Here is a 25,270-nt window from a genome sequence, read left to right as displayed (position 1 = left end):
AAGAGACTTGTGTCTAGAATATAGAAAGGACACTTACGACTCAATAATAGACAAACAAATATTCATTTAAAAAAATGAGCAAAACATTTGAATATATATTTCCCCAAAGAACATGTACAAATGGTCAATAAGCACCTGAAAAAAGTATTCAACATCAGGGAAAAGGAAATCAAACCATAATGAGATACTTCGTCACATTACTAGGATGTCTATAAGGAAAAGGAGAGATAATAATAAATGTTGGCAAAGATGTGGAAATATTGGTACCCTCTCATTCTGCTCATGGGAACGTAAAATAGTGCAGCTGCTTTGGGGAAATAGTCTAATGGTTCCTCAAAATGTTAAACATAAAGTTACCATATAACCCAGCAATTCTACGCTAGCAACACACCCAAGGAAATGAAAACATATGTCCATACAAAAACTTGTATGTGAATGTACATAGCAGCATTATTCATAACAGCCAAAAAGAAGAAACAGCCTAAATGTCCACGAAGTGATGAATGGATAAATGAAATGAAGTATATCCATGCAACGGAATATTACCCAGACGTAAAAAGGAATGACATTCTAATATATGCTACAACACGGGTGAACCTTGAAAACATTATGTATGTGGTAAGAAGCCAGTGACAAAAGACCACTTGTTGTGTGACTCCATGTAAATGAAATATCCAGATAGGCAAAAGACAGAAAGTAGATTAGTGGGTATCCAGGTCTACAGGTGGGACATGAGGGGGAAAAGTAGAATGATTTTTAATGGGCATGGTTTTTTGAGGAGGAAGGTATTCTGAAATTGTTCACACTGTTGCTGGGAATGTAGATTGGTACAATCACTATGGAAAACAGTATGGAGGTACCTCAGAAAACTAAATATAGAACTACCACATGACCCAGCAATCCCACTCCTGGGCATATATCCAGACAAAACTTTCCTTGAAAAAGATACATGCACACCTATGTTCATTGCAGCACAATAGCCAAGACATGGAAACAACCTGAATGTCCAATGACAAATGAATGGATGAGGAAGATGTGGTATATATACACAATGGGATACTACTCAGCCATAAAAAGAACAAAATAATGCCATTTGCAGCAACAGAGATGGAACTAAAGACTCTAATACTAAGTGAAAAAAGTCAGAAAGAGAAAGACAAATACCATATGATAGACCTTATACCTGGAATCTAATATACGGCACAAATGAACCTACCTATAGAAAAGAAACAAACTCATGGACATGGAGAAGAGACTTGTGATTGCCAAGGGGGAGGAGGAGGGGAGGGAGTGGGATGGACTGGGGTTAATAGATGCAAACTGCTGCATTTGGAATGGATAAGCAATGAGACCCTGCTGCATAGCACAGGGAACTATATCTAGTCACTTGTAATGGAACAAGATGGAGAATAATGTGAGAAAAAGAATATATATATATATATATACACATGCATACATATGTGTGTGTGTGTATATATATAAAACTGGGTCACTCTGCTGTACAGCAGAACTTGACAGAACTCGATAAATCAACTATAAATTTTTTTAAATGAAACTGATTGTAGTCATCGTTGTACAACTCTGTGAATATATTAAAAATTATTAAATTGTATCAGTTAAACAGGCAAATTACATGGTGTGTGAATTATATCTTGATCAAACTATTCTTTTTTTTTAATTTGATGAATCTGACAGGAGGACCCTGGTGATACCCAGCTGAGGCCATTTCAGTGTCATGTTGGAGTGTTGGAAAAAGACAGACTAGGGAGGGACGTGAGCAAAGAAGAAAGGCAATTACATGGAGAAGACTTGGGAGGCTCATCTGCCCATGAAAGCCAGAGTGAGGCTTGATGCAGGGGAGGGCTTGGGGCTCTGCAGGCCCCCATGAGACACATGACATTCCTAAGCCTGAGATGCAGCTCCTCAGAGAAGTTGCTGATGATGCCTCTGTGAGCCTCTCCAGGCTTCTATCCTGATGCTGGCCAGACCGGCCAGGCCAGTCCTCTCTTCTCTATACCGTTAAAACCAAGCCACTGGAAAAGCTGATCCCACCCTGCCACGTCTTGGAACCCTTCCGTGGAGGTGCTAGCTCCCACTGACCTCTCCCTTCTCAGCACACTTTCACCCTACACGCAAGATGTCATCACCACAAGGTATCTAACAATTGACGGGAGCAGCCTGCAAGTACAAGCGAGGATACAGGTACACACACTGCTTTCCTAGTCTGTGAGGACAAGGGAACCCGGGCATGGCTCCTGCTCATATATCCCCATCTGCTCAAGTAGGGCTTCTGGGGTCCCCTGCTCGGTGCCCTTAGGATTTCTAGGAGCCCGAGGGAATGCTGCAGAATAGTGCACGAAGGTCCCAGAGGGTCTGCGGTCTCTTCCCTATGCCGTTCTTCTGGTCACCCTATGTCTCCCAGTGAGGATGCAGGGCTTGTTGGTGTTGGTTACACTTCGTCAGAGGGGTCCCTGAGCAGCATACCGTGGATGCCGCTGCTTTAGTACAGCAGTGAGAAAGCCCAGTTATTAAGGGCTATCTTTGCTCCTGTGCTTTCTGCAGAGTCACACTGGGGCATATGAAGCTCCGGTCAGGGTAAGCCCTAGTGGAGGAACCACACTGAATGCAGCCTCAAGCAGCCTTAATGTTCCAACTATAACCTCTAGTCGGTGTATTCTCTGCATAGGCCATGGGATTCCCTAACCATGACCAAGTATCTCTGAATCCCTGCTGACCTGGCGACCTGATTTGGCAAACAGGATGTCGCCTGAAGACTGGAACTCATAGCCATGAGTCTGCCAAACTCATTTGTAAAGATTTTTCTTATGACCACTGCTTCTTGCTTGGGCTTCTACAGCCTGACTGCCCTTTGAGGAGATGGTCATTAAATCTGGGTTTCTAGGAAAGTCATGTTTTCCTTGGTGACTACAGGTGCCATCCATCACACTTGGGCCAGAGCCAGCAAGTAAGATACACTTATTAATCCTTGGGCCCCAGTGTATTCAGAAGAGCACCAAGATCCCTGGGGCTGGGCTTTAGGTGGCCCTTAGAAAAGGGGCCTGCCCCCTCTTGGAAAACAAAGATGATCGTTAATTAGCATATGAAGGAAAGGCTCTGAGAAAGCCTGCAGTAAATGGTGTTCAGGTTTTTTGAAAACAGTGCTTCCCAAACATTTGTCCATGGAACACTTTTTTGTCCACCTCACCCACTATCATCCAGGGGCACATCGCCCTAATGACAAAGTCCAGAATTTAAGACTGGCATTTGGGGTCCAGCCGACAGATCTCATTGGTCAGCCTCCCTCCTCTCCTGTCACCAGGATTCCTCTCAGTATCTTGCATGTTCTTGTTCAAGGCAAAGCCCACAGCTGTCTCTACCTGCTGAGGAGCCAGTATCTCGGAGCCACCTGTTCTCTTCAATGCCCAAAGCCACCTCTTCCCACTTCATGCTCGCTAGTGGCTATTGCTTCCAACACTGGGTATCCTTGAGTGCCTCTGGTTGCCTGTCCTCTCCCCTTCCTCCTTTCCAGCTACTCCTCGCTGCTCTCTGAATTACCCCTGAGAGGCCACGGGCATGGGATACCACACTTGGCAAGAAGCCAAGGGAGCAGGACTGGGTTTTGAAGGGGTCTCGGAGCTTGAGCCCCTCTTCTCAGCTTCCCACCCCACAGGAACCCTGCCTCCCTCAGCAGAAGAACAGGGGGAGGGATGGGAGGTGGAGATGGGGGTGGGGGTGACAACCTAGTACCAGTTTCTGCCCTCTGCAGGGACCGGAGGCTGCCCCCATGCCTGAATCTGCCCCCTTGGCGAGAATGAATGATCAATGACGGTTCTTAGGGAGAAGCCCCTCCCCCCCGTTCGGAACACACTCTCCACGTGGGAATTGGCCACTTCCCCAAACTGAAGACACATCCTGGCTGGAGCTGGCAGTGGGCCGGGCACCTCCGGGGCAGCCGGGCAGGGCGGAGTGTCCTGGAGAGCCGCGGATGGGCCTCACACCCAGCCTGGGCCAGGACACCCAGTCCTTGGCCGAGGCCCAAACCGGCTCTGTTTACAGAATCTGTCGGCTCTGTTTTCCCCTCCCCCACCCACCACTTCCCCTAGAGTCCTGGGGGCTGGGAGAGGGCTAAGAGGCAGCCAATCCTGGGCCGGCCCCTCAGTACCCTTCTGGGCTCCAAGGGTCCACCCGCCCCCTTCGCCAGTCTTCTGGTTTCCACTTCAAAGTGCCGAGTGGGAATGCGCATTTTAAGAGAGAAATCTGCAGCGAGCACCGCTTACTCCCCAGGAAAGTTTAGCTAATGGTGGAAAGATGGGCGCTGTGCCGGCCGGCACAGGGCGATTTTTCTAGGTAAGGGGCTTACTCTTCCTGAATACCTCCAGACAGCCCGACCCGTGGGGCCCTCGGAGTTTGTCCAGAATTGCCGTCGGCACCCCAGACCCATGGGCCCCGGGAGTTTTTCCAGAACTGCCGCGGGGACTTGGCGCAAACTAGATGTAGCCCGGCGGGCAGGCCGGGGGCTTTCGGGGGTAGGCACGTCTTGCGATAAGGCCAACGGCAGGCAGGCCGGGCCGCAGTGACTCAGCCGCTGCGGCTACAAGGAAGCTCCGCGGGCCCCAAGGAGCGGGACAGAGGAGGTGGGGCCCAGCCTGGGACGCCCCGCCCCGCCCCGCCCCTGGGCTCCGGGAAGGCCGGCCCGCCACCCCCAGCTTCCCAGAGGCGCCCGGATTTCCCACGGGTTTCCCCGTCTGCTGCAAATAGTAACAAAGGCTGGCACTTTCGGAGCGCTCATTATATGTTAGGCACTTCGCAGGCATCGTGTCTTGTTACCTCCATCAAGGTTCTGAAGCAGGTGCCACTATTACCTCCATTCAGAGACAAGGAAACTGAGGTTCAGAGATGCTAAGGGACTTGCTCAAGGTCACACAGCTATTGAACGGTAAAGGCCTCAGTTTCCAAACCCCCACATCTCTTGCCCCTTCCCAGCTCCCAAGGTCCCCCACCTCCTGCCTTCCTAGGTGCTAGCAGGTCCCCTGGGGATGCCTTCCAAGGCAAAACCAGAAACCTGGACATCCCCTGGCCTGGGACTAACTCAGGAGAAACTTTGTCATTTAGAGGCAAACACAGTGGTCTTGATTTCGCGTCTGCTGAACTCCCAGCCTGGTTTCAGATGGCAGCAAAGTTCCCCTGTCTAGAGTTTCCCTTTGACCTCCACTCTGAGGGAAACTGCTGGGCACAGGGCTGGGTCCCCAGGGAACACTGCCCTGCCAGCTCAACCCTGCCCTCTGGAGAGATACAGTCTCCAGAAAGCCCCTGCCCTGCACACAGACTAGCTCCCCAAACCTGGGGCCTGGCCAAATAAGAAGCAGCAGGCGCACACTGCCCCACTGCTGCTGGCTGGACCCCGCCTGCATGGGTTCAGGGCCAGGGCTCTGCCTCAGAAAGTCAAGTCTGAACCCCAGCACGGATGGAGGAGCAAAGAGCACCCTGACCCTGGGGCTGCCCTGGGAGGTGGTGAGCCTCCTGTTATCTAGGGTGGGGGAGCACCTGTGGAAGAAATGATTCAAAAGGAGGGTGGGACGAGATGACCTTTAAAGCCCCTAATTCTTCTATGACTCAGGCAGTGTCCAAGTGAATGGCTTGTTCTGACAGCTGCTTAAGTGGAAACTTTCCCAGATGCTCCCACTTCCTTCCCCTTTGACCTCTTTATGCTGGGCCTCAGGATCGTCCTCCTTGAGGTTCAGAGAAGATGACTCCCAAGTGCCCTGCCTCAGTTTGCCAGTCTGTCTCAGTGGCCATTGTGAGGCTCTGATTCATGGGAGGAGAGCAAGGAGGAAAGATGAAAGGGAGGAAGGGGTGGGGGGAGGAAGGAAGGAAGAAAAGAAGGATGGATGGATGGATGGATTTTAGGATGAGTGACTGCCTCTGTGGTTGAACTGGTTTGACCAGGGCCCCAGTCCCAGCTCCACACCTCTTCCCCCAGACATGTGACCTTGAGCAATGTCACCTTACCTCCCAGGGCCTCTGCAAAGTGAGAAAACTCTGATACCAACCACCCTATCCCACTGTTGGTAGCACAACTGTGTGCTGGTGCCTGGCAGACAACACGGCTCTACAGGCTCATCATTCTTCATGGTTCTGTTTTAGGAGGTAAGTTCCCAAAGACAGGCAAATTCTGGTGGAGAGAATGGAGAGAGGAAAAGGCCTGCAGGGCACTTCCGGTGGTGGGAAGGGCTATCCTAAGACACGACTAACTACCACCCCCTGTGTGCCAGGCATGGTGCTAGGGCGTCGTACACATTTCCGCACTTAGATCTGTTTATAAAGTAGGTACTGGTCTTACCCCCCATTGAACGGACAGCAGAATCAAAGCTTGGAAATGTTGAGACTTGCCCGTAGAGGATTCACAGCCAGGCAGGCTGACGTTGGGGCCTTGTCCTGCCCAGGTCCTGACTCAGGGCCCTTGGCCCTTCCTCATAGTTGTCTTGGAGGCTCGTACCCAGTGGCCTTTCTGGCCTAGTCCTCCCAGATCCCTGCCCTTGCCTGGCGCCCTCCCTCTGCCTGCTGCCTTATTCAGCCAGAGTGGCCTTGGCCAGCCAGAGACTGTCTAGTATCATGGCTGTGTTGGGTCTGTGCCGAGAGACCGGGGGGAACAGGGGCTAGGATTGAAGCCCCCAGTCACAGGAGGTAGACAGGATGTAAGGGAAGGGTCCTGCTGGTGCTGAATCTTGCACAGCAAAGAAAGAAAGGAAGAGTGGGAGGAGACAGGCAGCCACCTCTGCCCAGCTTGTGCACAGAACCAAGTGATCCTGGGCACCTTTCACCTGAAACCAGCCCTGGTTCTATACGAGTTGAGGAAGGTTTCAGACAGTTAATTAGAAAAACTGTAAGACGGAGGCTGCCTTAACTCTAAGATGACACTGGAGGACCCCAAGATCTTCCCCAAAACACACACACACACACACACACACGCACACACACACGTTTCAGAGTCAAGTGTGGCCTGGAGCATCCCCTGGTCAGAGCCCTGCACTGCAGTCCTGGCCGTCAGGGAAAATGTCTGTCCGGGGGCGCAGAGTCCCCAGAGGAGGACCCCTCCCTCCTTCCCCTCTTACCTCCACTCTTCGTCTTTCCTTGGAAACAAATCGCTCCCAACTTCAAAGCATCATAATCCCCCAAAGAGCAATCTCGAGAATGTCAAGGGGAAACTATTGAATTATCCTGGTTGGCAGAAAAATCTAATTTATAGCAAAGCATTTCTCCCGAAGTTTTAATAGATTTTTTTTTTCTTCCGATGGATTTTAATGGGCAATTGTTTCCCGGGCTTGGAAATTTAGTTTGAAGCACTGACACTGCTTTTCAGTTCTTGATTTATTGCCAGCACCCTGCTTTTGAGCCTGATAGCAAACCCAGGATCCTCTTTTCCCTTAAACGTGAGGGGACTATGCTCTCTGTTCAGCCTGCTGGACCAGACATCTGATGGCACTGCTACCTCATGAAGGGGGTGAGGGGGCCTGGAGACCTGGCTGAACCTCTCTGCCCTCCTTGACTGGCTGCCAGGGGCAAGTTCCCTCCTTAAGGATTTTCTAGCATGGAACCTGAATGCTATGAGCATGAGGATGCCACTGGTCTCTGGGGAGCAATGGGGGCAGTGGCTGACCTTTCTCTCTGCCCACTCTCTGCCTTCTAGCCTAGCAAGGTGCCTGGCACAAAGTAAGGGCTCAGCCAACAGGTGTCGGTTGAAATAGAGGGTGGTGTGGCAGAGTGGCAGAGTCCTGCTTGGGCCAATTGACAGCTTAGGCTCCTGTTAGCAAAGGAATGCTGTGTTGACACCTCTGCCCAGGCTCCAGTCTACTGGATTGGAGTCATCTGGGCATGGCACAGGGGGCAGCACCCTTGCCAGGTCTTAAGAGGTCTTAATTTATAGGGGCATGGCCAGCTCTGGAGAAGGGGGCTGGAGGGCCTGATGGCATCAAAAAAATGCATCCCATCCCCAGAGGATGAGAACTGCATTGTGCCCCCAGCCACCTTTCAGGAGTACTGACTAGGGGAATACTTAACCAGAACTTGTTAAGGAGAGTGGGCTTTTGGAATGAATGACAGGCAGAGAAGGGAGATGTTTAGGGAAAAAGTCAACTTCTTTAAAGCCCTGGTAATGATGATACCCATTTTACAGATGCAGAAACTGAGGCTCAGAGAGGGGCAGAAGCTCACAAAACTTTGTCAGGTAGCCAAAGTGACACTAAGACCCAGATGTCGGACTCCCTGAGGGCTCATCTAACAGCAGCATGGGAGGCTGTGCCAGGCGTACTAGGCTGACCTCCTGGACCCAGCAAAAATCAGGTCCCCTTTGAGAGGGTGAGGATCCCTCGGGCTCCTCCAGAGGCTGCCCACCATCCAGTTTTAGAGCCGGCTGAGAGGCCCATGGGGACTCCTTCCTAGGTCCCAGCTGTTTTCTGGGGGTTTCTTCTAGCAATCCTCCTATCCCTGACCGTATCTTCCCAGATACCCAGAGGCCCTCCCTGGAGATTTCAGCTTTTTTCTTCCCAGAGATCCCTCCTGTGGTGGCAGGTGGGAGGATCACCTGGCCAGAGAGGGCTGGTGAACGAGGCGTGAAGCGGGAAGGGTCTGTACGTGCCCTCTCCCGGTCCTCTCAGCCCCACGCCCTTCTCCATCTCGTCCAGCCTCAGAAAATCTCGGTTTCCTGTCCCAGGGCTTTCCCAGGACCGGAGAGGCAAATGGCTTGACCCCTGACAAGCCCTGAGGGGCTGCCTAGGGTTGGCGGGCACACCCTGGCCAGAGTCCTTGTCTGAACACAGAAGTAGAGGGAGTGCCACCCAGCTAAGGAGAGCCGCAGGACTCAATCTCATGGGTAGGAGGGCCTGGCATGTGGTTGCATCATTTACCACGCAGAGTAGGACGGCAGGCAGGGATGGCCACTACTGTTCCACGCCCAGAACCTGAGGCAGAAGGATGGCAGGAAGGGAGGGGACAGACCCGACGCTGCTCACCTGCCGGCTCACCCTCGACAGTCCAGTGCTCTTGGGAATGGCTGAGAATGGAGACGAAGGTGACTGCAGGATTTGGGGGGAGCCCTTGGAGCCTTCAGAGGCTGCTGGGAGAACACACTGCAGCTGAGTGTCCCCTGGATGGCCTCACCTTGCAGCCATCAACCCCTCTTGGCACTCTCGCTGGCTCCTGGCAGGCCTCAGCCCCGCATTTCTGCGCATGGCCAGGCCCAGCCCCCACCTGAAGTGGACCCTGGCCGCTTTGTGAGGACCCTCTGACCCCATCCAGCCCTCTGGAGCAAAGCCAGGAGCCCAGCCAGGAGTGGGTGGTTTGAGGGAGCTCAAAGGACTGTGGGGAAGGGATCAGGGGCAGGTGCTTCTGTGTGACTCCAGGGCGGAATCAGGCCTGGGGCTGAGGATCCTGGAGATCCCGTCCCACACTGACGGCGTCCCCACCACTCGAGCTGCAAGAGCGCAGAACGGGAGGCAGGATGCGGAAAGGGCGCCCTGTCACAGGGCTCTTCCCCTGGAGGCCTGTCTCTCAAAGCTACACCACGCTGGCTTCTGCTCAGTAGAAAGGGGGACTCCTACCCTGGGGAGTCCGCCCTGCTCCTCCAGATTTAACGACTCCCAAAACGTCATCTCTGCTGGGACAACTCCCGGGCTCTGTTCCAGCCAGCGGGAACCCAGGTCATCTGACTCCCTTCCCAGGGCTCATGCCTTTACCGCCTGGCGGGCCTGTGACTACACCAGATGTGGCTGTGAGCCAGGCCCAGGAGAGGTGAGCAGGGGGCGGGTGGCCCGGAGAAGGAAACCTGGGTAGGCTGGTCATCTGATCCCAACTCCGGGGAAAGGGAAGCTCACGAGAGGCCAATGCTGGGATCCTCCCCTGAGGGGGTCAGAGAGCCGGCTTCCAGGATGGAGGCCACGGTGGCACTGATTGACACTTTCAGGAAGGGCACAATAGGGATCTGGGGTGAGGAAGCCACTGGAGGAACCTTCAAGCCCCTGGCAAGTCAGCCTTGGGTAGGAATGGGGCCTCGGAGAGTCCCAGCTCGTCAGCTAGAAGGGCAGATCCCATGGGGTTTTTGCTCATGACTCCTTGGTCCCCACCCACAGTTTGGTAAGATGAGGTGGAGGGCGGTCCAGCCCTGGAAGGAGCTGTGCTTTTTTGGGCAGGGCCTTGGCCCCAGTGAAAGCTCCCCAGAGCCACAGCCCCTGCTGACCAGCCATTCTGATCAGATAATAGGGAAGGGCCCTCGCCCGCATTTCTGAAGCTTCGCCCTCTGGTGAGTAATTTCCTGGAGTCTGTGTCTGGCATCAAGATCAGAGACTTTGCTCTCCACCTCCTACCTCTGAAGGAAACATGAAGAAGAGCCCTTCTCGAGGACCCTGGGGGATGCTTCTGATCTGAGAGAGGGCTCCGGAGGCAGGATGAGGGGCAGGTGTGGACCTGAAGCACCCGGGGCAAAGAGGCTCCTATACCCAGTCCTCCGGCCCACGCACCCGGCACAGGCTCCCCGGGCTCAGGCTGACGGGCACCACAGGTTGGCGTGCTTGATGGTGGTCATGCAAGAGGCATGCCCGCCCCCCAAGCTCTTGGCCGCCAGCCCATGCCTCAGTCCACCACCTCTCCGCACCGAGCAGACTCACCAAGGGCAGCGTGGAACGGCTGGAGCCCCAGCTGCAGCTGGAAGGTCAGGGCAAGACTCAAAGAACTTTCTAAGTATATGAGCTGTGGTGTGTAACTGGCAAAGGTGAGCTGATCCCTCAACTTACAGCAACCAGGGGCCAGCCTTGTCCATGCAACCTATCTTTCCGCTGGTTATATCTCAGTAAATGGTATTACCGTCCACCTATCCACCCCAGCCCCCTGAGCAGCGAGCCCCTCAACCCCCTGGCCAGTCTAGCTGCAGGCCTTGGCATCTCTTTCTCCCAATGCCTCTAGAATCTGTTCACAGCCCTCCAACGAGGCCACCACCTCTCTTTCGGACGCCTGCAGCAGCCTCCCACTGTCTGCCTGCTCCTACCCATGCCCCCTGCTGTCCATTCTTCACCCAAGAGCCAGAGCGAGCTTCTCAAAATGTCAAATGGGCCTCTCTTGTGCTACAAATCCTCCAGGGGGATGCTCTTGGTTAAAGGTCTACCCAGCCTGACTTCAGCCCCATCTCCCGCTACCCTCGACCAGAGAACTCTGCCACAAAGGTCTCATTCTCGGTGCTCCTAGCTTGCCCATGACTCTCCCTTCTCTCTGGCCTCTTAACAGCCACTTGTTCATCTTTTAAGACTAGGAAGACTTTTTAATCTGCCACCCCCCTCCTAGGCTCTAAGAAGACCCTGCTGAACCTGAATCTATCTCCCCAACACCTGTCATCTCTTAGTGTAGTATTTCTCTATTCTTGACTTTACCTACTTTAAGAATGACAGTCAGCATTGAGACAACACACAGAGAACGGACATGTGAAATAACCACAAGCTAGAGAGGCTGAAGTAAGGGGAGGGTGGTGGTCGCGGTGGGGAACCGACAGCTCCCTTCCCCTGCCCTCGCCCCTCCCACTAACGCCTAGGGCCATGAAGAAGCTTCCAGAAGAGGACACTTACAGTTTAGATGCCTCATTCCCATTCAACCTCTTTTTATTTATTTATTTTTTTCTTTTCTTTATTTATTTGTTTTGTCTTTTTGCCTTTTCTAGGGCCGCTCCCACGGCATATGGAGATTCCCAGACTAGGGGTCTAATTGGAGCTGTGGCCACAGGCCTACGCCAGAGTCACAAGATCTGAGCTCCATCTGCAACCTACACCATAGCTCACAGCAACGCCGGATCCTTAACCCACTGAGCAAGGCCAGGGATCGAACCCGCAACCTCATGGTTCCTAGTCGGCTTCGTTAACCACTGCGCCACGACGGGAACTCCTCAACCTCTTTTTAAATCATGATAAAATATACATAACATAAAATGTACCATTTTACTTATTATTATTATTTTTTTAGGGCTGCGCCCATAGCATATGGAGGTTCCCAGGCTAGGGGTCTAATTGGAGCTATAGCTGCCGGCCCCCGCCACAGCCACAGCCACGTGGGATCTGAGCTGCGTCTGTGACCTACACCACAGCTCACGGCAACTTGGATCCTTCACCCACTGAGTGAGGCCAGGGAGCAAACCCACAACCTCATGGTTCCAAGTCAGATTCATTAACCACTAAGCCACGACGGGAACTCCTTACTTATTTTTTTAAGTGTACAGTTTAGTGGCATAAGGTACATCCACGTTTTTGTACAACCATCACCAGCATCCATCTCCAGAACTTCTTCCTTATCCCAAAGTGAAACTCTGTGCCCATTAAGGAGTAATGCCGCACCCTTTCTCCTGCTAGCCCACAACTACCTCTCTGCTTTCTGTCTCTAGGAGCGTGACCATCCCACGCACCTCAAACTAGAGCAGTGGTACCGTAGTCGTCTTTTCCTGTCTGGTTTATTTCACCTAGCCTAATATTCTCCAAGTTCATTTATATTGCAGCCTGTGTCCAAATTTCTTTCCTCTTTAAGGCTGAATACTATTCCATCATATGTATACACCTTATTTGTTTGCCCATTCATCCACTGAGGTACATGGGTTACCACTTTCTGCCTACTGTGAACGTCACTGCTTTGAACACAAGCGTACAAACTGTTCAAGTTCTTGCTCTCAATTTTTTTAGGTGTGGACCCAGAAGAGGAATTGCTGGGTCGTAGGGTAACTCTTAGTTTTTTGAGGAACTGCCATCATTTCCCATGGCAGCTGCACCGTTTTACATTCTCACTGGCAATGCCTAGGGCTCCGATTTCTCCACGTCCTTATCAATACACGTCGTTTTCTGTTTAGTTTAGTTTTTTGTTTTTTAATAGTAGTCACCTAAATAGATGTGAATTAGTATCTCATAGTGATTTTAATTTTAAATTTCCTAATAATCAGGGAGGTTGAACACCTTTTCATATGTTTACTGGCCATCTGCATATTTTCTTTGGAGAAATGTCTATTCAAGTCCTTAGCCCATTTTTAAGTGTGGCTGTTTGTTTCTTTTTTGTTGTTCACTTGTGGGGGTTCTTTATGTACTCTGGATATCAACCCTTTGTCAGATATATGATTTGCACATATTTCTCTTATTCCATGGATTTTCTTTCCACTCTGCTGGCATTATCCGTTGATCCACAAGTTTTTAAATTGTGATGAAGCCCAATTTCTCTATTTTTTCTTTTGTTGCCCGTGCTTTTGCTTGTCACATGCAGGAAATCCAATGTCATGGAGCTTTTTCTTTATGTTTTCTTCTAAGAGTTTTATCATTTAGCTCTTCCATTTAGGGCTTTGATCCATTTTGAGTTAATATTTATATGTGGTATAAAATAAGGATTCAACTTCATTCTTTTGCATGTAGATATCCAGTTTTTCCAATACTATTTTTGGGGGAAGGGGCCGTGCCCACAACATATGGAGGTTCTCAAGCTAGGGGTCGAATTGGAGCTATAACTCTGGCCTACGACACAGCCACAGCAATATGGGATCCGAGCCACATCTGCAACCTATATACCATGGCTCACGGCAATGCCGGATCCCCCGACCCACTGAGCAAGGCCAGGGATTGAACCCACATGGTCATGGATATTAGTTTGATTTGTTTCCACTTCACCACAACGGGAACTCCCTCAGTACTATTTGTTACAAAGACTATCCTTTCCTCATTGAGTTGTCTTGGCAACCTTGTCAAAAAGCTTTTGACTATACATGTGAGAATTTCTTTCTGGGCTCTCTATTGTATTTCATTTGTCTGTGTCTGTCTCTGAGCCAGGGCTCCACTGTTTGGATTACTATAGCTTTGAAATAAGTTTTGAAGTCAGGTGGTATGAAACCTCCAACCTTGTTCTTTTTCAAGATTGTTTTGGCTACTCAGGGTACCTTGAGATTCCATATGAATTTTAGGGTAGATTTTTCTATATATGAAAAAAAAAAACAAAACATCATTGGGATTTTGATCATGATTGTATTGACCATTGTGACTTTAAGGAGGGCCTGGCCAGCTTGGGTGTCCCATGGTGACAAGGAACTGGCAACTCAGTAAGGATGAATGGTGGTCTGAACAGAAGGAGAAGGCACAGACTTAGCACAGTGAAAAGTGGGGTCAAGGGGCTACCCTTCTCTAAAATATTGAAATCTTCGGCTCTTCCAAGGCCTCCATCAGAGGTAGGTCTCCATGGCAGGAGTGTACCTATCTGTATAATGGGCATTGCATTATGAGCCACTGAAAAGGCTCCTCCAGCATCAAATATCTTCTCCTTTTCCTCACTTAGGTTTTTCACCTCTTGAAAAACCTCAGTGGTTTGTTAGGACTTGGTACTCCCTATCCTGGCTCTAATTCTGATGTGGCTGGGGCTCTGTCTCCCCCTTGAACAGGTCACCCTTCCAGTCCAGGCAGCTGTCCCTTCCAGGAGGAGCATGTTTCCTCAAGACTGGGGTGGATAGGAAAGGGTAGTCCAGGCCCTCAGGGAGAGGAGGGCTGGGCAGAACCCCTTTGGGAAGATTGTAGAGATGGTCTCCTCATCCTGGGGAATCTTACAAGCGGATCTGGACCTCAGGAGATGGGGTCCGCCTACAGCAGTGAAAGAAAGAGTGGACACAGGCAGCCTTCTTGTGCAGCCTAGGATCTTGGGAGATTACTCAATGGGCCCTAAGCCATGCCTCTCGCTCTGCCTCAGAAAAACACCTGCCTCAGTCCATCGCTGAAAACTGATGGACAGATGAGTAGAGCACTTTGAGCCCTTGGTAGGACACCACTCCCAGTTCTGAGCTGTGACACTCACCCACCCTGCTCGCCTGACCATAAAACACAGGAGAGCCTTTACCGCCCTACCTGAGAAGGCATGGCTGGGGCTTCTGGCAATTCATCCTGCCCCAGAAGGGGTTATCTAACTCCAGCTCTGACAGAGGGCCTTGGGGTTTCTGGCGCAGCCTCAACTTCTACCTTGAGGTTCATATATATGTGACCAGGGGTCAGAAAATAAGGTCCGTGAGCCCAATGGGAACCTTCTTTCCAGTTGTTTTTAAAGCATCCCAAACTTCATCAGGCTAACAGGAGTCACTTTAGATGCAGAAATAGAGCAGCAAGCAGAGAATGTTTTTCCTACTTCAGGGATGAAACCATAAAGTTCTAGAAGATTACGTCAGCGCGGGAAAGGGTCTCATCCAATTGAGCTTTGGTTTCACCAAGTGGAATCTATCCATCTGTTCATTTGTGCCCTCACTCAGTGCCCACTATTGGACAGGTCCCTTGCCAGGGGCTGGGGGTACGGCAATGGGCAAGACAGAACCTCTCTCCCACGGAAAGCACAGTCCGTGGGGGAGGCAAATAGTAGCAAACAAACAAATAAATGAAAACCCCTAATGAAAGGAAAGAAGTAATGGAACATGACTCTATGGGACTGTTTAACTAAAAAAGTCTGACCGGCATCAAGAAATCAGTGAGGTCTTCCCTGAGAAAGCAGAGACCTGAAGGATGACAAAGAAAGGGAAGAATATTCCAGGCAGAGGGAAGAGCATGACCAAAGGCCTGAGGCTGGAGGAAGCACAGGCCCAAAGAGGAAACGTCTCCTGGGGAGCTGGAAACCATCACGAGGGCTTTGGGATTCCTACCTGGATTCCTACCTATATCCCCCAGCACATCCTACAACCCGGTGCCCCCAAGATGTGTGGCCTCAGAGAACAGCCTCACCCCTACTGGGCCACTCATGGCACCCCCAGGTGCCCAGGAGAGCTCAAAGGCAAACCACAGAGGGCAGAATACCTGAACTGTGCAAAGGACATATAAGGTGTACCCGACTTTGCTGAAGACCCTTCAGGCCTCTGTGGCTGGTGGGAGCCTCTGGCTTGAGTTAAGACTAGAGGCAAAAGATTGAGCGCCGAGTGGAAGTTTTACTGCCCAACAGAAAAACTATTCCGGTAGAGAGTCTAGGTCGGGGCAGGAGTAGAAATGGGATTGGTCGTGAACTATCTCTGTCCTGTATTCACACAACACAGTGGAGCGTTGCTGATTGACTGGCGCTCTCTGGCTTGTAGGTCAGGTGAGCCCTGGGTGGGCTGGGAGTGGCCAGCTGTGACCTGGGCGGCTGCCTCAGGATTACGGTGTCTGGCAGCCTCTTTGTATATATGACATGCCCAAGTCCAGATGTGGGTGCCCAGTCAGGTCTGCACTGATGTCAGCAGGCTAGGCGGTTAGACTGGGGCTTATCACTTGCCATTGGTCCTCAGGTCTTTAGCGCTGGAAGGGTGGGGGGACCTCCCCGATCTCTACATCCCGAGCCTAGCCCGGCTAACCACCACCTGCTGAATGCAAGTGCTGATCTTGGCTCTATATCTTCAGCACCTAAGGCGGGGGGCCCCTTCCTCGCCTTCACTGCCACATGCTGTGCTGAATTCTGCTTCATCTCACATTCCACTGTGCCTGCTCTAGTCCAGGCTACCTTTACTGCTCACCCAAAGGCATTCATTTCCTCCCAACTTATCACCTCCAGCTCATGGTCTATGAGTCATCTGTTTAAAATGTCCCTTATCTCCTGAAAAGCCTTCCTTGACTTCCCTTGGCTACTGGGACAAAGCCCTGGCGTTTGCACACCCAGGCAGTCCACCTCTCCAACCCCTGCACGGCCCCCTCTCACAACAGGCTCAGGGAACTGCCAGTTTCTCCGGAGTCACGCTCCCTCTCACCGCTAGGTCTTTGCCTCAGTGTGGTGTCCCCTCGATGTGGAATGCTCTTCTCATCCTTTCCCTGGCTACCTCCTGCTGATTTTTCAAGGGTCAGTTTAGAGGCCAAAACCTTGGTGGCTTCCCTGACATCCCTAAATTGGGGTCGGGTATTCCCTCCTTCATGCACCCCAGTCCTCTCTCCCCCTTTAACATGTATTTGTTTATTTATTTATTTTATTTTATTTTATTTATCTTTTCTAGGGCCGCTCCTGTGGCATATGGAAATTCCTAGGCTAGGGGTCCAATCAGAGCTGCAGCCGCCGGCCTGTGCCAGAGCCACAGCAACGCAGGATCCGAGCTGCGTCTGCAACCCACACCACAGCTCACGGCAATGCTGGATCCCCAACCCACAGAGCAAGGCCAGGAATCGAACCCACAACCTCATGGTTCTTAGTCAGATTCGTTAACCACTGAGCCACGATGGGAACTCCCTAACATGTATTTAAATTGGAGGGTGTGGGAGAGACGTGGGGCGTCGGGTTATTTGGGGAAGACATCTACTCCCGGCTCCTCAAACTGCCTGGAAACATGGCTTGGAGTCTCTGGAAAAAGAGATGCCAGCACAGCCCTGCTTCTTCCCTCAGTTCCTCCTCTAAGGAGGCCAACAGGACCTTGGGCGGATTCTTCTCCTGAGCCACGCCCTAAGGAGAACGGAGGCTTTGCTCATAGGGCACACAGGGGGTAGAAGGTTCCAGGCTGACTAACCAGAACACAGGGCCTACAGGATACAGGCGAGGGTCCAGGGCGGAGAAAGGAAGGGCAGGGTTCAAACTCTGCCTCTCTATCTGACTGAGGGACCATGCCATTAAGGCTGCCTGACTTCCCCCTCGGCTCAGTCCGGGCTTGGAGTGGGGGTGGTGCCAGGCCAAGAGGATTCTCCAGCGGCCTGGCTGCCTTTTGAACTTGAGTTTCTGGCTCTTGGGGGAACAGAATGAATACCCTCTGTAAACTGGAAATGCCTCTCTGGGCCTCTGTTCTTTGACAGAAACCAAGAGGTTCCACAGACTGACCTTGAGAATTTTTTTTCAAAGTCAACAGAGGTCACCCCTCTCTGAAACCTTCCACCAACTCTGCTCCTCCCCACCCCCACCTGCCACCACCCTGTCAAGTGGTGACAGAAGGTCCCCAAGGGCCCCCTCTCCTGTTGCGTAACATGGGCAGCCATGTGCATGCCTGGCTGCTGACTGGGGTGCGTTCTAGGGGAAGGAGCGTTGGGATGACACACGCGCATTTTACTGGGTATGCTTCTGTAATGTGGGAATGTTTTTACAAGCGTGCATCATTCCTATAATTAAAGATACAAATCTAGTAAAAAGTTTCATCCCATAGGCCACAGGTTCAGAGGGAAGTGGGTGACAAGGAAGACGTGGTAGGTGAGACAGCTCTGGAGCTGGGCCTGGTCAGGAGGGCAGCAGTGGCACAGAGGCATTTGGACCAGGTAAAAGCACAATTCAGGGCTCCAAGATGAGAAAGCTTTATGGGCAGAGGCCAAAAAGGATGAGCACACTTAGCTGGAGGAGGAATTTATGGAAGACCAGTGAGAGGTGAGTTAGTACTGTAGTGGGTAGGCCGTGAATGACAGTCCAAGGAGTTTATACCAAGAGGTTTCTGAACCAGAGAGATGTGACCCGAGCTAGGCCTGGGGGCTGGAGCTGGCAAAGATGAGAGAAAGGTCAGGCCTGCCAGGAGACATCTGAGTGAGAAGAGCAACCATCAGGGGAAAAGGAGATGAATGAGCTGGGCTGGCCAGGACCCCAGCACGGAGGACCAACCCTCCACCTGCACTGCAAATCCTCCCAAAGCCTTGCTGGGCACTGGGAGTTCCCAGCCCACCTGTAGCTGGAGACAGGGTGACATCCCAGTATAACTCTGGTTCAGTCACACTTGCCCACCTTGACCCAGGTGGTACCCGCTGAATGTCTTGGGGCCTCTAATTCCATTTGCCTTCATAGAAGGACCACAGAGCAGCTGTTTGATTTTGGTGATTCATTTGCCTATCACATTTGCCTGGGTCCTAGAGGGAAAGCAAGCCTGTTCACCACCAATAGTTACTAGGATGTGCCAGCATGAGCTGGATAACACTTCTCACACTGCAGGGCCACCCGCAAGAGGCAGGATGGGGGCTTTGGCAATGCTGGGAGTTCCCAAGGGTTCCAGAGAGGCCCAGACACCTCAAGGGACTGAGTCTGACAGCAGGGACAGTGGGCTGGAATGGCCCACCCAGTGCACCTCCCAGCCCTGCCTCCTGCCCCAACAGAGGCTGCTGGAGACAGTCATGCCCAGGGAGCCATCCACGGTCACTTGAGGACCTAAATAGAGATGGATTGGGCCTTGGGCATGCTCTTCAAGATCAAAGAGCCCTTCTCCCTTTCATAATTATGGTCCCCATGGGTACCAAGGACTCCGAGGTGAAAGAAAACCCGATGAACAGGAAGGGAGCATCTTCTCCCCTCTCTGACTCATCTGAGGTGCTTAGTGGAAAGAGGTCAAGGCCACTGCACCCTGAGAAGGCCCAGGAACTTGAGAGTATCACAAACACATCAGGCAAGGAAAATCCCTTCCTCTACCTCTGGGGGCCTCAGAGCTCTGGGGCCTGCTGTCCCCATTGCCGGGCTAAGGCATCCCCTCTTCTGCGAAGTGAAGCTTTCCTTTACCTCTCTGCTCCTCCACTTTCTGTGTCTTGTACATAACCCATCCCTGCCTATTGCACCCTCTGTGGTTCTGCTTTCTCAGCGGTCTAGGCTGATGTCATATGAACTTTCCTCTGCTCTGTGGCCGGGGGTAGCCTAGTGTCTGCCTCACTGAGCAGGTGCTCACGAAGCACTTGTGCAACAAAGAGCCACAAAGCACAGTCCCTGATTTCCCAAGCCAGCTCCAGGCCACCTTGGGAGGCTGTGTCCTGCCTCACCACCCCTACCAGTCCCCCTGGGCCCCCAACACCCCCGACCCCTGCCTGAGGATGGAACCTGATGTCAGCCACACCTGGAGATGTCTCTCCTTTTCTTTTTCTCTGCCTTGCCCGTGGAATTTGGAAGTTCCCAAGCCAGGGATCACACCTACACCACAGCAGCGACCCAAGCCACAGCAGTGGCAATACCATATCCTTAACCCACTGTGCCACCAGGGAACTCCTGAGGTGTCTCTCTTAAAAGGGTCCTCAAACTAGCAATCTAGGAGTTCCCATCATGGCTCAGTAGTTAACAAACCCGACTAGTATACATGAGGACAGAGGTTCAATTCCTGGCCTCGCCTCACTTTAAGGATCCGGCATTGCCACGAGCTGTGGTGTAGGTTGCAGACCTGGATCCTGCATTGCTGTGGCTGTGGTGTAGGCCAGCAGCTACAGCTTCGATTGGACCTCTAGCCTGGGAACCTTCATATGCCTCAGGTGCAGCCCTAAAAAGACAAAAAGACAAGAAAAAAAAAAAAGCTAGCAATCTGGAGAGGTCCCCCGAGTTCTCTGTGAACTTGGTGCTCAGGCAAGGGCAGAGTGGGGAAGGCTGGAGCTGCGGTGACCCCTCACTGCTCTGTAGTGACTGACAACCCACGTGCAGTGAGAAGCATGGATTGCGACCCGGGTGAGCAAGCGTGCTGCCTGCCCAAGGTGTCCTGACACCTCATCTGGAGATGGCCAGGTGTCGACTCAGGATCTGGGACGTCATCCAGTTTGGGCCACTGAATGGCAGGTAGGAGACTGCCAGCCACCCTCCCTGAAGCAAGTACCTCTAAGCCCTCAGTCCACCTCTTCCACCCTCAGAATGAGGATCTGTGGACCAGGCAGGCTTTGGCAGTGAGGAGAAAGCCAGCCTTTGCCACAGGGGCCTTGGCAGTACCAGCTCTAGGCTTTTTGCTCCAGACTTTGCATTCCTCTAGGATGACAGTGCCCTCCATCACTGGTGACTCAGTCAAGTCAGAGCCTTGCCCTCCTTCTGCCAGGGCAGCTTTTCTGTGGGCTTAGTATTCTCTGGCTGGCTGATGGGTCATCTTCTGCTTAGCCAGGCTCTGCTGCCGGGCTCACCCCCAGCTTGAGTCAGCACCCAGCTGGCTGCTCAGGCCCTGGCTCTGGTCTCTAAGAGGTCTCTGGGCAAACGTGCAGCTCAGCTCTAAATGCTTTTGCATTTGGTCTCTTCGGTTCATTGATCAGGAATCATATGATCTTTTAAAAACACAGCTGGTAGAGTTACCCATCTGTGCTGCTGCATTTGGATCGTAAATCAGGCTGCCTAGAATTTATTTAAACCTGCAGGTCTGAGTGCAGCATGAGGCTGCCCTCACAATGCCTCCTGTGATGATAGTCTCATTTGCTGGATCGTCTTAATTCTTGGGACCACTCTTGGCTGGGTTTCTAGGACTAGGTCTGTTTTTAATGCTCATTTACCTCCTGAGCTCTTGTAAGGACTATTTTCTCTTGACACTGAGATTCACTAATAACAGGGTAAAGCACTATCTGCACTCCTGGCCTGTCCTTTCACCACCCCCCCCCACACACACACACGTGATTCCCAGGCAAAATGGGTCAGGAGTCCTTAGCCAGGTCAGTAACCCCAGATGGCGATGTTGTCTATGCGCCCTCCCCATCCCATCCTTTGAAATATACACAGCGACACTGCCTATGTGGCAGAGAGTGCCAGGGGTCCTCCAACATCTGGCCGGGCCGAGCACGTGGCATCCAAAATAAGCACTAAATGTCCCAGCCTCCTTTCCAGCTATGTGCTTAAGTTTTGGTCAGTGAGATATCAGTAGGATAGTGTTCTCTAACTTCTCGGAAGTATCCTTTAAAGAAAAAGGCACGCCCTTCTTCCTTTCTTGTTCCTGCATGCTAGCCAGAAAGCACCTTTCGTGATGTGATCGCTGGAGTCAGCGCAGCCTTCCTAGAACATGAGGCTAAAGCTGCTCTTTGGACGGCAGACGGGGCAGCCCAACTCCTAGACGGCCTCTAGTCATTCTCCAGTTCTGATACCGTGTGTGTCCTTGTTTCATTCTCTCCCGTATTCAATAGGGCTGACCTGTGTAACCAAGAGACTATTGCAGAAATGACAGCATGACTTCTGAGACTACCTCATGAAGGACATTGCAGCCTCTGCCTTATTCTCTTTTGCATCACTTGCTCTAGGCTTGTGGAAGCCAGCTGCCATGTCGTAAGCACACTCAAGCAACCCCATGGAGGATTACAGGCGGTAAGGAACTGAGGCATTTTGCCAACAGCCAGAACCAATTGGCCAGCAATGCTGCAGTGCCTTCGAGCCTTTGTGTGATCATAATTCCATCGGACATCCTGACTGCAACCTGATGAGAGAACTTAAGCCAGAACTACCCGGCAAAGTCACTTGTGGATTCCCGATACACAGAAAGTCTGAGATAGTAAGTGCTTGTTGTTGTTTAAAGTCACTGAGTTTGTACAAGAATAGAGGAGAGCAACAAAACAGAAGGAGCCCCGACCCTCTGAATCTGTGGAGGGCCAGAGCAACCCTTACATTTACCGCAGACTTTCTTAAAAACAGACATAAACTTCTCTTATTTCCACAACTATTATTTTGAGTTTTCTGTCATTCTTATTCCTAGTCTTATTTTGGAACCACTCATTCAGAGAGACTTGCGAATCGCAAGCTGGAAGCGCCTTTGCAGGCCATCCTGTCATTCCTGCTGCCAGTGGCATGATGGGGCCCAAGTCTCCTTAAAATGATGGGTAGTTAATGTCTAAAAATGTCTGTAAAAGGAATTTTATAATGAAAACCACAAGTCAAGGATTAGGAAGCTCTGGCTCCGCCCCTTCCTGAGCGCGCGCATTGAACGCTTTGGTGACCTTACCTGGCACAGAGACACTGTCTTTATCTATCTCTCCCTGGGGTATCCATGAGGCTCAAACAGATGTGTAAATAAGCAATTTGGAGAGTGCCAAGCTGCTCTACCAACTGCAAAAAGCACTCTTGCTGTGGGTCTGGCTGTTTCTGGATGGAGTAAGCCTGCCTTAGTGTTTACAGGTGTTCCTTTCATGGACCAGCTTTCAGGTGTGCATCTCTGTGGCGTAATGAACAGGTCCTCACTGGTGACAAGACACCCTGCTCAGGTCCATTCAGCCGTGGCAGCAGACAGGACTGAGCGATGGCAGTCCTGGTAGTCTAGTTGTTTTACTAACACGCCCCTTCCCAGTGCCCTGGTCGCAGGACAATGACCAGCCCTCAGAGGCTTCCCCTCCAACCCACGTCCTGCTCTGTCACAGATAACAGTGTCCAAAGCGATTCCTGACCCACAGCAGCACAGTTCCCAGACCTGCTTAATGTTCCTCGCCTTCTCCCACTGGCTCTTACTACGCTATGGGATTGCTTCTCTCTGAAATTTTAGCCCCCTGAATTCTACCAGAGGCCTCGAACTCTGCTTTCTAGGTTTTTCCAGCCCTCTCTGCACTCTTGCTCTTGCACTTTAACAAAGATCTTCTGTCCCTAGAGGCTCCAATTGCTTCTCTAGCCTGGCCCATCAGAATCATCTGAACAACCCACCATTTTCTTTTTTTCTTTTTCTTTTTTTCTTTTTTTGCTATTTCTTTGGGCCGCTCCTGCGGCATATGGAGGTTCCCAGGCTAGTGGTTGAATCGGAGCTGTAGCCACTGGCCTACGCCAGAGCCACAACAACGCGGGATCCGAGCCGCGTCTGCAACCTACACCACAGCTCACGGCAACGCCGGATCCTTAACCCACTGAGCAAGGGCAGGGACCGAACCCGCAACCTCATGGTTTCTAGTTGGATTCGTTAACCACTGCGCCACGACAGGAACTCCCCACCATTTCCTTAAACCCTGGATTAGTTTGGGTAATGCTAGATGCCATAACAAACAAATCCCCAAATACATATTGGCGCCGGCAATAGAGTTGATTTCTTGTTCACCAACAACTCACGTGGTTGTTCCTGATCAGTGGTGCCTGTCCTCCACAGGATCATTCAGGGACCGGGATCCTTCCCCCTTGTGGCTCTGCCGACTCCAACAGGCGGTTTCGAAGGAGGCCTCAAACGAGAAAGAGAAAGGAAGGATGAGGTAGGTGCATCTGCTTCTTAACTAACTTGGGCTGGAAAATACACATCATCGCTGATCAACATTCTACTGGCAGGAACGAGTCACTTGACTCCTCGCAGATGTCATAGACCTATGGGGAGGGGTTGTGTGGGGAATTGTAGCCTCTGCTGGGAAGCCCCTCTATTCTGTGGAAGGGCCATACACTCTGCGTGTGCATGTGTGAAGTTAGCTCTCTCTGCTACACACCCTTCACTTCCTTTGGCCACAGTAGTCTTGCAAGACTGCAGCCCAGATACGACAGGGCAACCTACCATCCTTGGCTTCCACGTCCTGGAGAAAACCGCTAGGGGACAGGTCAGTGCCAGGGTGGATTTCAGACCCCCAAAGTCACCAGGGCCCCTGTATTTCTGGGCCTGGGTCAGATTCTCTGCTTCTCCCATAAAAGGTGTGGCAAATGTTCTCTCCCTATCTTCAGCCCCCCCCCCCAACTCCCCCTCATTCTCAGCAAGTGAGAATTTTAGGCCCAAAGGGCATCTTGCTCCCCGCTTCTTCCCGTTCTCTCTTCCAGGCCACACCCGTGTAAATCTGCCCAAGCCCGCATTCTCTCCAGCTTCGCATCCTGAACTGCCCCCAGGATTTCAGACCTGTGTATCCACCTGCGCCTGGATGCTTCCGCCTGCGTGTGCACAGGCCCTTCACACTCAGCACGCCTCAAACTGAACTTGCCTTCATCCGCCCACCCCCCCAAATTGGCTTCTCCCGTGGCGACAACCTAACCCCAAGCTTGTCCCTGCTGAAAACCTGAGGGTCATCACGGTCTCATTTCTCAGTTTAAATACTGGCCAAGCCGTGTCTCGAATCAGTTCCCGCCACGCCCATCCTCAGTTCAGGCCATCACGTCCTGCTCAGACGCCCATGGCTTCCTCCTAACAGGTCTTTGTGCCTCTAGTCTGTTCCCTCCAACCTGTCTCCACAGGCAGCCAGCGCACCTGGCCTGCAGTCCCAGTGGGACCACGGCGCTCACTTTCTGAAGCGAGTATGGGCTTCCCTCTGGGGCCCCCAAGTCCGCTCATGACTGGCCCCACTACAGCAAGCCCCAGCTTCCCCTGACATCCCAGCAACGCGAGGCTGTCCCGTGCACATACTCCGAGGATCCCTGCTGCCACCCTAGGGTCTGGGTGGGTGCCCCTCATGCCACTAAAGAGGCCTTTATTTTCCTCTTTCGGTGCCTGTCACACTCCTTGGTAAAGCTCTTCTTCTAAGTCTGCCTCCAAACACCACGAGAGCCGGGGTCAACTCTATCTCACGCCCTCGGAGCCGAGGACTGCGCTCAGCACACACCAGGGACCCAAAACTTGTCCAGTGAGTGAATGAAGATGGCGGGAAGGACCCGGTGCAGGTGTGGAAAACCGTGATCGAGATGCACTTGCCTGACGCTCAGTGAACATTCTTTCTCAGGACAGCCGAAGTGTGTGTGGGGGTGG

The 25,270-nt window shown here is 51.9% G+C and overlaps 2 long non-coding RNA genes across 2 annotated transcripts in view; one reads left to right on the top strand and one right to left on the bottom strand.

Moving 5' to 3' along the window:
- Positions 1-25,270, bottom strand: part of LOC125126350 (uncharacterized) — an 89,234-nt gene that overhangs the window by 36,660 nt on the left and 27,304 nt on the right. The window contains exon 5 of the long non-coding RNA XR_007134602.1: positions 23,671-23,777. This is a non-coding gene — a long non-coding RNA (uncharacterized LOC125126350). The remainder of the gene's footprint in view (positions 1-23,670; positions 23,778-25,270) is intronic.
- LOC125126348 (uncharacterized) lies at positions 4,139-25,003 on the top strand. Its single transcript, XR_007134601.1, has 5 exons — positions 4,139-4,347; positions 6,017-6,147; positions 21,891-22,138; positions 23,708-23,807; positions 24,355-25,003. It is a non-coding gene; the product is annotated as an uncharacterized LOC125126348 (long non-coding RNA).

This window comes from Phacochoerus africanus, chromosome 4 (genome assembly GCF_016906955.1).
Source record: "Phacochoerus africanus isolate WHEZ1 chromosome 4, ROS_Pafr_v1, whole genome shotgun sequence".
NCBI lineage: Eukaryota > Metazoa > Chordata > Mammalia > Artiodactyla > Suidae > Phacochoerus > Phacochoerus africanus.
This window is presented reverse-complemented; position numbering and strand designations above follow the sequence as displayed.